The following is a 10,190-nucleotide window of genomic DNA, read 5'->3' as shown; positions in this document are numbered from 1 at the left end:
CAAACATGATAATTGCCGTGAACTTCTCCAGATAGTGTGGATTTGGGATGAATCAAGTACTACAAAAGATCATCATTTCCTGGAACTAGAATGAGTTTAATGAGCTAATTGTGATGGCTAAGGTTTTCTGTATTCTGTTGTCTTTGCTAAGTTATGCCTTTGAATTCTATTTATTTTTTTCAATATCTATTATGAGGGACAACAAACTGGACCATATCGAATACCTACAAGGTATACTGAGTACATCTGTAGGGTGTGACCTTTTACCTGTTTTGGGGTTAATTAGCTCCTCCTAAACTTTGTTTTAGAGATTTTACTGGATTGATCCAGGTAGATTAACTAGCCATAAAAAAATCTGATTTTCTCTTGTGGAGGACCCCTGGACCATGAGGTACACTATGATCTTAGGTCTGTTAACTCAAAACCATCATTCTACCCACTCCACTAGGTCTTTCACTATTACAGATATTATTAAGATGATTATGACATGGATAATGAATCTCTAAGAACAATGACAATGAAAATGGATATTTATGTAATACTTTGGTGCAATGGGTAGAGAGTTGGGTTTGGTGTCAGGAAAAACTGAATTCAATTCCGGTCTTAGACATTTACTAGCCATTACCCTGGCCAAGTCATTTAACTCTGTCTGCCTCAGTTTCCTCATCTGTAAAATGAGCTGCAGAAGGAAATGGCAAACCACTCCATTGTCTTTGCTAAGAAAAATGACAACTGAACAACTTAAAAATCAAGAAAACATGTTACACACATTATATTATTTGATTCCTCCAAAACAGAAGTCAACAGAATTTTTTATACATATTATCTTCTTACCTAATAAGGTACTTGAGGGTAAAGGGTCATGGCTTACTGGAGTAAAGAACTATAGAGTTGGAGAATATCTTAGAAAGCATATACCTTCCTTTCATCCTCTGTCTCATTTTTACAGAGGAGGAAAATGAAGCATGAATATATTATATAATTTTCCCAAAGTCATACTATGTCTTGTTGCATCTTCAGCACACAGTACAATGCTTTCCACATATTGTGTGCTCAATAAATATGTGTTGGTTATTTAAGAAATCATCCTATCCTTTTAAATAAAATTATAAATCTTAAGCATTTTGTGAACCTGAGGTCCATCCAGTAAGCCCCAACACATCTTGGGACACTAATGGGCTTTCCTCAGTACAACTCAATTTAAAAAGCATTATTAAAAACACACACACACAGAATTAATAAGTTAACTTTTACTTAGAAAGTGTTCTCTAGCTGATTAAACTTTAACCATTATACTAACTTAGTAATCCCACTATCTCCTTACTTTGAGGTTAAGGCCAATAAACATCCTATTGCAGGGCCTCAGAGGATGTTGAACAAAAGCTAACAAAAAGAAATAGAACAGCAACATTTCAGAAGGAGAAAGAGTTCCAATCTCTCCCTCCCTCCCTCCATTCTTCTCTCCCACCATTCTTCTCTCTCTCTCTCTCTCTCTCTCTCTCTCTCTCTCTGTCTCTGTCTCTCTCTCATTCTCTCTCTGTCTCTGTCTCTCTCTCATTCTCTCTCTGTCTCTGTCTCTCTCTGTCTCTGTCTCTCTCTCATTCTCTCTCTCTCTCTCTCTCTCTCTCTCTCTCTCTCTCTCTCTCTCTCTCTCTCTCTCTCTTCCCCCCCCCCCCCGTCTCTTTCTCTATGTAATTATTTTTCTTTTAAGAAAGGGAATCACTCTCAGATTAAAACAATTTTTCTAAATTTACAGTCTAGAACGATATGCCCTAATAAATTATTTTAAACCAATATTTAGATTAAGACACAGCCAAAGACAGAAGAGCAAAACACTAGTAACAGGAATCTAAGAAGCAAAACTTTGTATCACATTCTCATTTTTCATTTGTTTCTTTATTTTGCCTTCTTTTACTTAAAAATCAAAGGATTTGAGAGGATATTGGGCTAAATAACCTAAGAGGTACTTTCCAACTCTAAGTATCTCTGATTTTATGGACCTATCAGAACACTATTTGCAGGTAGGATCCCAAAAGACAAGGATTGAAACTTTTAGACCCTCTGTTTTGGGAAGGTGGAGTATATGAGAGGGCCAAGAACTAGAGGGCATTGGATAACTTACTGGTAATCATATGAGGAGCAGCACATTTATATCTACTAGTAACACACAGTGACATTACTCAATTCTTTGACCTTTGACATTACCCAATTTTCCCTAGACATGGAGCCTAGGAAGGCTACTTGTCCAAAATTATGTGGAAGAGATGGGGCACGAAAATGGACAAACTTTATTCTGCCTGGAGTATGTGTTATATTTTCTTGTGCTTAGGCTCAGGGCTTTTCCTATGCATGTAAATTGAGTGCCAAGAAATTTCCCATTAGCTATTTCCCATAACTATTTGCTGTACTAAGTAAGGTTGGGGAAGGCCCATTCTATGCAAAATTTTGAAGTAAGCTAAGCTTGTCTTATATTCTCTCTCTTTCTCCCTTCTTGTTCTTTTGCCATAGGATCAACATTTTTAAAGCTGGAAGGAACCTTAGAGATCTTTTAGGCTAGTTTTCTTTTCTTTGAGGAAAAGGGTCATAATTTACACTTCTTTTCTATATTTCTCCCTCCCCCACTATAGTACTCAACATAGTATAGAGTACACAGCAAGTACTTAATACTTTAAAAAATTGGATCATGATCATTAGTAACCCAGATTTTGTAGAAGACCTGTAAATAAATAAATTTATAAAAATAGTTATAAAAATAAATATAAATATAATAAATAAAAATAAAAAATTATAAACATAAAATAAATATAATAAATAATAAATAAAAATTATAAAAATAAATATAATAAATAATAAATACATATAAAAATAAAAATAAAAAATTTTATAAAAATAAATTTATAAATTATTAAAAATAAATAAAGCCACAATTTTGGTCTTACAGTGATATATGGAGGGATCATGACATCTTTCATTTCTACTTTCTGAATGGTTTCCTTTCTATCAAGTCCAGAATCAACTACCCAGAGCAAATGGTTTTCATAAACTATCAACCACGCAGCTTTGAGACTCAGAATACTTGGTTATTATTATTGGTATTAGTGACTATAATAATAGCTATCTTCTAAAGTTTTAACTTCTAGAAAGTACTTTATATGCAGGTGTATGCTGGTAAATGTTTAACACCCAGTTCTCTGTTAATTTTTTTAAAGGATCTTTTTTAAGTGTTTTCTAAAAGACATATTTTTAAGTTTTGTTTGTATAAATAACATTTTCTCAGTCACTTTCTTAAGTTTGAAAAATAAGCAAAATAGTAAATTTGTAGTACTTGCCAGTTTCTGAGGTATAAGCATTCACACTAGAAAATTTCACAATTGGCTCTCCTGAGCTAGTACAAGCTAGCTCCAGAATACTTTTGTTTATAAGGATGATTTTATTATCTTTGATCCTCACAACTGTTGATTCCCTGACAATACCACTAGGAATTCCATTCTATAGTTAAGGAAACTGAGACTGAGAATTTAAGCAACTTGCCCCAGGTAACAAAGCTAGTATATATTTGGAATAGGAGCTGAATCCAGATCAGACCATCTCTAACACATTAGCAAGCTAAATCTGAAGCTTAATTTTCTTCTCTAGAGAAATGGACAAAAAAGTATTTGTACCATAATGGTAGTATAGTAGTTAGCTCATCTTAGAGTGAGAAAGACACTGCTCTGATACATGTTGCCTATGAGACTAGAGACTAGAAGTTTTAGCCCCAGCATCTTTTGGTTTGGTGCCCTTAGGTGGACTAAGGGTGGTTTGGTAGATTGAGCAGGCTTAGCAGCCTTGACATCACTGGGCTTTATAACCTTAGAATCAGACTTGGTGGCTTTGGCTGCTTTGGGATTCGACATGTTGACCTTGATGTCAGACTCAGTGGCCTTGGGGGTCAGACTTGGTGATTTTGGAGTCAGATTTGATGACTTTGGGGGCAACGGGATTGGCAGCCTTGGGGTTAGTGGTTCTGGCAACCTTAGAGTCAAGCATTGTGATATTGGAGCCTGGACATTTGATGCCAACCCTAGGGCCTGGACACTTGGTGGCCAAATTATGGCCAGCATGTTAGGCATTGGCCTTGGAGCTCTTTGGCCTGAGGAGCTTGGCATTGGAAGCCTTGGTGTTCAGAGCCTTGATGATGGCCTCTGCTTGGGCCTTGATGGCTTTGGCATTGTTGGTCTATATCTTCTTTAGTTCCTTGTTGTATTTCTTGGCAAAGCATGCATTTATCAGAAACTTCAGAGACTCATATCTCTGTGACCTAGGTTCTTATGCCATTTCTGTGCCATTTTCATGATTGGTTGTGAGTGGTGTGGTTCTTAGACTTAGCTACCAAAAGCCCAAATTCTTTTGAGAATGAGATGAGGTCTACAGATTGAAAGAGAGAGAGGGAGAGGATGAGACTTTTTTTTTAAATTTCATGTTTCCTTTAATTAATATACCATGCCCAAATTAAACCACATAGGACAGAGAAAGGAATTTTGCCCCTCTCCCTTACAAATGTGCTAAGCTACTCTAAAAGACTAGTTATCAAGAAGTTGTCTGCATTGGTAAAGGGAGTGTCTTCCTTTGGAGAGGGAGCCTCCTCACCTAAGAGTTCTCTATACTAATGGGAACTGGTCCAGTATTTATCTCTACTTGTCTCACAGGACTGGATTATTTTGGTCCAGAATTGGGATTTCCTAGGGGTAGAGAACTTTTAGGAAAGAATTCTTTTTACCAGTCCAGATTATCAATTATTCTGCAGCTTCTATCCTTAGAGAATTGCCTGGAGCACTGAGATGTTAAATGATTTGTTCAAATTTACAGAGCCAGCCTATGTCCAAGGTGGGACTTGAACCCAGAGTCTCCTTACTCTACATCCAGATCAAGGGGGTCTTACTGGATTCTTTTGGGACTTAGATGAGGTAATGTATGTCAAGTGTTTTATTAATGTCATCTTTTAGTGCTTTCCTACTGGGATTTCAAAGTTACAGAACAAAATTTATAGAGTATAGTTATATAACTAGAAAAATATCTTAGCTTCATGTGACACTCACTATGAGGCCTCTTTTTAGCTTCAGTACTAATTGCTCTATCCTAGGATAAAGCTGCACATTGTGACTAAGGGAGAGAAAGAGAGAGAGAGAGAGAGGTTCTTTTCACAACTACCCCTGCCTAAGCCTATAGCGACCTTTAGTTGATATGTTTGGGATATTTCCTTTCCTCATGACATATGTAAGAAGGAAATTATGAAAAATTAGTAATTAGTTTATTAGATCAGAAGTGGTAGGGAAATAATGGAAAAATAGGATATATATATATACATATATAAATATATATATATATAGGTTACTTTCCTCGCTGCTTCATTTAGCTTGCTATTCTGTGGCTACCATTAGGAACCCCTAGCCATACTCATGAGGAAGTCTAGCCAACAACAAGAAGGGAAGAGAAGAGGCCAAAATCTGTTTTTGCCTCAGTTTATCAAACCTTTTCTCTGCCTACTTATTCTCACACATCACACCCTGCCCCCTGTCTTGTGAGCTCTATTGCTGCCTTTTTCCAGCTGTCAGTCTATTCTTGTGACCCAACCCATTCAATGATTTCCTTAAAACACATAACAGATTTGATAGGCATCGAAGGAAACAAATATTTTCAAGATCATGTTGCCACTATCTTGGATTTTCTCAGCACCTAGTCCCCAAAACAAAAACAAAAAATAATAAAGAAGTAAAATGTATCTATACATTCACTATATAAAATGCATCAATCCTGTTATTGTCCATAAGAATCTTAATACATCAAAGAAAGAAAAAGAATATCATGAAAAAAGCATTGGTTTAAATGTCTAAGAAAAACATCTCCATTTTTCAAAATTTCCCCTTTCTTTGAAAAAGTTGTAATTTACAATTTTGACAAAATTGGAAAGGTACTACAATGGAAAGTAGCTTTAATTAAGTTCTCAAAGTCAACATTGTAATTCATGATATGGAAATATTGGAGAGAGACTAGATTTATGATGTTGTTGGAATAGAAATTGGGTGAATAAATTCCTTTTATGAATGCAGGTTTTATATTTGATGATTGGGGAGGAGGAACATATAATGTAATGGGAACTCAATTTGATAACTGAGAAAAAAAACCTGCCACATGGGGTACCCTCTAGGTACTGAAGGGTGAGAAAATGTAGCCATCTGCTTTCTGGGAACCCAACTTTATAGTATAAGTGAAAGTTAGGATAAGTCTCTTTAGGATCTAAACTTCTACATGGTACACTCCTAGATGAGTAAATTTCCCTTTTTACCATAGGTCAGCACCTTCTCTGCAATATATATAGTCTAAAAGACTTGACTAGAGGTTAAGTAACTTGCCAAAGGATACATAACTAGTAAATGTTGGAGTCAGTTCTAAGGTCAACTTTCTATACATAATGTCATGAAGTGTCTCTTAAAAAAGATGGGTGGGATCATGGTAGAGTAGGGTATGAGCTTCCTCCTAACATCCCCCATAAATAACCAAAAATAATTCTATAGAATCAAAGCTAAAAGCAGCAAAAAACAGACAGTAGTCTGGAGTAAAGCTGAACAGCCTGGGAAAATGAGAGAGGAAGGTGTCAGACTTTCCTAGCCTCAGTACCTCCACAGTAGACGCTGGGGGCAGGATCAGAGCAAACAGAATGGAATCAACAACAACTGGCAACTTGTGGTAGTAGTGGCATAACTGCCTGTGGGCTCTGATCCAAATACTTGAGGTCAATTATGGACTAGAGTTTGAATGGGGGACCTAGGATTATATCAGACTTAGGACTATAAAAACTGGATTAACTAAATAGGATCCAGGTAAAAACAAACACAAAAAAATCCTGAAACCGGAGTTAAAATATACCAACACAAAAGCAACCCTGAGAATCCAGCAAAAATAACAACAACAATTAAATCTATTGACCTAGTGGTAAAAATTTAAAAGTAAAATAGATGAATAAAAAATAAACAAGCAAAGGAGACAGAACCTGACTATTGATAACTATTATGGGGACAGAGAAGATCTTGGAAAATACCTATTTCAAAAATAGCAAAGAAATACAATAAATGTCACAAGCTCAAAAAGAGCTTTTGGAAGAGCTTTCAAAAGATTTCAAAAGCCAGATGAGAAATGCTGAAGAAAAAAAAAGAGTGATTCAAGAAAATCAAGAAAATTATGAAAGAAAGATTACTCAAATAGAAAAAGAGATCCAGAAACTCACAGAAAAAAATAACAAATTAAAAATTAGAATTGGATGAGGAAAAGCTAACAATTTCCTAAGACACAAGAAATAACAAAGGACTATTTTTAAAAAATTAAAATAATAGTAGTATATATGAAACATCTTATTACAAAAACAACTGACTTGGAAAGTAGATCAAGAAGAGAGAGCATAAGAATAGTTGGCCTCCAAGAAAATTATGATTTTTTAAAAAGAGTTTAGGTACCATACTTTAAGAAATCATCAAGGAAAATTGCCTAGAAATTCTAGAATCAGAAGGCAAAATAGAAAATAGAAAGAATTCATTGATCATAACCTCAGAGGCCCAAAGATGAAAATGCACAGGAACAACATTGCTAAGTTCCATAGCTCCTAGGTTAAAGAGAAAATACTATAAGCAACTAGAAAAAAAAAGAAGTTAAGGAGATAAATAGAACCTTAGATAAGTTAAATATGATAGATATCTTGAGAGTACCCTGACACTTGCTTGAGATTAATAGTAGATCTAAATCTGAACAAATTCATAATCCAAACACTTTCTGGTCAGACCCTCTCTTAAACTGAGATTTTGAAATACTACTTTCTGTTAGTTTATGTATAATATATATGTAACCCATATACATGTACTGAAACTTATAGCCCCTCCCAAAAAACACAAGACTTAATTAAGACAAATTTAGAGGTGTGCATGTGTTTGGTGAGGGTTGGAAGAAGAGATGAGTTGTTATTCTTAGCATAGCTGGGGGAATTCAAGACTTTTGTTGTTCAGTTGTTTCAGTCATATATAACTTTTCATGACCCCATTTGGAGTTGTTTTTTTGTTTGTTTGGTTGGTTTTTTTTAGCAAAGATATTGGAGTGACTAGCCATTTCCTACTCTAAGTCATTTTACAGAGGAGGAAGGTAAGACTAACAGGATTAATTTATTTGCCCATAGTTACATAGCTAGTCAGGTCTGAGGCCAGATTTGAATTTAGGAAGATGAGTCTTCCTGACTCCAGTACTGATGATCTATCCACTGTGCTACTTACCAATTCAAGACATAACAGTTGAGAAAAGAGAACTCTTTCAAAACTTCAGGGATCCTAGAGTTCCTGAGAGAGAGAGCTAAGACTATTCAGGCTCTATAATAGTTGGCTGTAATACACTCATTACTTTGGCATTACTCTTGCTCTTTTTTGGAGATTCTTACCTGATCAGTTCTTCTCAGTATCCTTTGATGACTTATCATCTATAGAAAGTCCCTAAATTACGATTGTTTCCCAAGGCTCTGTCCTGGGACTTCTATTCTTTTTCTAAACTCTCTCACTCTTTGTGACCTCATTAGTGTTGATAGGTTTAAATTTCATCTCTATGTATTTGACTCCCAAATCCAGCCCCTGTCTCTCTTCTAGGCTTTACCTGTACATTTCCAACTGCCTATAGGATATTTTGAATTGTATAATAAAGAGGCATCTCAAATTCAGTGTATCAAAACTGAACTTGTTATCTTTCCTACCTAAACCCATCTGTGTTCTGAAAATCTTCTGTTGAGGGTACTACATTCTTCCACTGTGTATTTGCAGCCTTGGTGTCATTCTCAACTCGTGGCTCATTCAGTTGCCAAATGATGTTTTTTAATCTCCACGCATCCCTCATTCTGTCTTCCCCTTCTCTCTACTCATATGGTTACAACTTTAGTTTGCCTCAGACACAGACTATTATAATGGCCTCCAAATTGGTGTTGTCTCTTCTGACTAGAATCCATCTTCCCCATAACCTTTAAACTGATTTTCCTAAAGTGCAGGTCTGATTAGGTCTCCTGCTCAGTGAAATCCAGTCGCCCTCCATTTCCTCAAGGATCCAGTAAAAGCACCTCTGTGGTTTTCAAAGAACCTTCAGAAACTGATCTCAATCTATATTTCAAATCACTCTATGACTCAGCCAAACAGTACTTGTTGTTTCTCACACATAATCTATTTCTCATCTCCATGCCTGTTCTGGACTAGGCCTGGTTCAAATTACCCAGTGGTTGGTGTTTGGGATTAGAATCACATGAGAGACCTGTAGAGATCTGTAGACCACCTAAAAAAGAGATTTACTTAACCATAACACATAAAGGAAACTCATCAAGGATATGGAACTGATTCATTTGAAACTAACTTCTGTGTTTTTCATGTGTTAAGCTTGAGGAAACCCAGTTCCTCCCCAGAAGCTATGCCAGTGGTTTCAGTTTTAGTCTCTGGACCAATGAAGTCTCAAAGATAATTTATCTCTTAATAGCTTATGTGAGGTGCATGCTGTTCCTTTGCTGGGAATGGATTCCTTCTCTCCCTAAATTACCCTACCTTTCTTTACTTCAAAAATGTACTCGTTATCACATTGTACATGAAGACTTTTCTGATTCTTTGTTAGTACTATCTTTCCCCCTATAAAATTTGATCTTGAAATTATTCTTTTTTATTAAAATTTTCCATTTTAAATACCCTCTTAAATAATAGTTTTCTGACATGTTTTGATCAATGTTATCTCCCTCCCTCCTATCTCTTGCTCCTCCTCAAGATGGCAGATAGCATGATGTAGGTTGGACATATGTTATCAAAAATATATATTTCTGTTTGCCATGTTGTGAAAGAAGACATACTATTTACATTAGAGAAAAACTCATGGAGGAAATAAACTAAAGAATGGTATGTTGTCAGTTCCTTCTATGGTGGTAGTCTTTACCCTTATGAGTCTCTTGCAGCTGTCCTGGATCCTTGCATTGCTGATAATAGCTGTCATTCACAGTTGATCATACATTATTGCTGTTACTGTGTAAAATGTTCTCCTGGCTCAACTCACTTCATTTTGCATCACTTCAAATGAACCTTTCCAGGCTTTTTTGGTTATTATCTTGTTTGTCATTTTGTATGGCCCAATATTATTCCATTTTAAGCATGTGCCAC

Source organism: Monodelphis domestica, chromosome 2 (genome assembly GCF_027887165.1).
Source record: "Monodelphis domestica isolate mMonDom1 chromosome 2, mMonDom1.pri, whole genome shotgun sequence".
NCBI lineage: Eukaryota > Metazoa > Chordata > Mammalia > Didelphimorphia > Didelphidae > Monodelphis > Monodelphis domestica.
This window is presented reverse-complemented; position numbering follows the sequence as displayed.